Source organism: Saccopteryx bilineata, chromosome 7, assembly GCF_036850765.1.
Source record: "Saccopteryx bilineata isolate mSacBil1 chromosome 7, mSacBil1_pri_phased_curated, whole genome shotgun sequence".
Classification (NCBI taxonomy): Eukaryota; Metazoa; Chordata; class Mammalia; order Chiroptera; family Emballonuridae; genus Saccopteryx; species Saccopteryx bilineata.
In genome coordinates this window covers 24,647,671-24,649,404 of record NC_089496.1, presented here as the reverse complement: position 1 = coordinate 24,649,404, position 1,734 = coordinate 24,647,671, and the positions used below count along the sequence as shown (strand labels likewise).

The window sequence follows — 1,734 nt, the reverse complement described above, 5'->3', positions numbered from 1 at the left end:
GATGCCATAGTAAATGATACTGTTTACTTAATTTCCTTTTATGATAATTCATTGTTAGTGTATAGAAATGCAACTGATTTTTATATGTTAATTTTCTACACTGCAGATTTATTAGTGGTAGAAGTTTTAGAATCATAGGGTTTTTACATAAAAGATCATGTCATCTGCAAACAGAGATAATTTTGCTTCTTTTTTTCTGATTTGGATTCTTTTATTTCTTGTTCTTGTCTATATGCTTTGGCTAGGACTTTCAGTACCATGTTAAATATTAAGAAGAAGAGTGGGCATACTTGCTTTGTTCCCTATCTTAGAGGAAAACTTTCCTTTTTTGACCACTGACTATAATGTTAGCTGTGAGCTTTTCGTATATAGTTTTATTATATTGAAGTAATTTATTTCTATTTTTAGCTTGTCAAGAATCTTCAGCCACCATGAAAGGGTGTTGAATATTGTCAAATGTTTTACTGCTTCTAATGAGATGATAATATGGTTTTCATCCTTTATTCTCTTTTTTTTTTTTTTTTTTTTTTTTTGCATTTTTCTGAAGCTGGAAACAGGGAGAGACAGTCAGACAGACTCCCGCATGCGCCCGACCGGGATCCACCCGGCACGCCCACCAGGGGGCGACGCTCTGCCCACCAGGGGGCGATGCTCTGCCCATCCTGGGCGTCGCCATGTTGCGACCAGAGCCACTCTAGCGCCTGAGGCAGAGGCCACAGAGCCATCCCCAGCGCCCGGGCCATCTCTGCTCCAATGGAGCCTTGGCTGCGGGAGGGGAAGAGAGAGACAGAGAGGAAAGCGTGGCGGAGGGGTGGAGAAGCAAATGGGCGCTTCTCCTGTGTGCCCTGGCCGGGAATCGAACCCGGGTCCTCCGCATGCTAGGCCGACGCTCTACCACTGAGCCAACCAGCCAGGGCCTCATCCTTTATTCTCTTAATGTGATATATCACATTTATTGGTTTTTATTTATTGAATTATCCTTGAATCTTAGAGGTAAATCCCACTTAGTCATGGTATATAATCCTTTCAATGTGCTGGTGGGTTCAGTTTCCTAGTACAGTATTTTGCTGAGTTGTTTTTCTGTTTGTTTGTTTTTATTTTTTGTATCTAGAATCATCTGGGACATTGTTCTGTAGTCTTCTTTTCTTGAATCTTCTTTCTCTGTGTTTGGTATCAGGGTAATGCTAGTCTCATAAAATAAATTTGAAAGTGCTTCTTCCTTTTCAATTTTTTGGAAGAATTTGACAAAGGTTGGTGAAGTTTTCTTTAAATGTTGGTTAGAGTTCACCAGTGATTCCATCTGGTCCTGGTCCTTTTATTATTGGGAGGCTACGATTACTTATTCAAGCTCCTTACTAGTTATAGGTCTGTTGAGATTTTATATTTCTTTATGACTTAGTCTTGATATCTTTCTAGGAATTTATTCACTTTTTTAGGTTATCGATTTGCTGTTTTATGGTGGTTTATAGTAATCTCTTATGATTCTTTTAATTTCTATGGTATTATTTGTAATATTTCCTCTTAATTATGTTATTTGAGCCTTCTTTCTTTTTTAACTAACCTAATTAAAGATTTGTCAATATTGTAGCCTACAATCCTATCAAAATAATATGTTATATAATCCTTGTGCCCATTTGTAGTTAATACCTGATTCTCAAGGCATCAACAATTGTAATTTTTGTAACCACAACTTTCTCTTTTTAGAATTTAATGTAAATTTAATCATCCAGTATA

At 37.3% G+C, this 1,734-nt stretch overlaps 1 non-coding gene across 1 annotated transcript; it reads right to left on the bottom strand.

Moving 5' to 3' along the window:
• Positions 1-841: 841 nt before the first annotated feature.
• On the bottom strand, positions 842-917 carry TRNAA-AGC (transfer RNA alanine (anticodon AGC)). Its single transcript has one exon. It is a non-coding gene; the product is annotated as a tRNA-Ala (tRNA).
• Between the last annotated feature and the right edge of the window lie 817 nt (positions 918-1,734).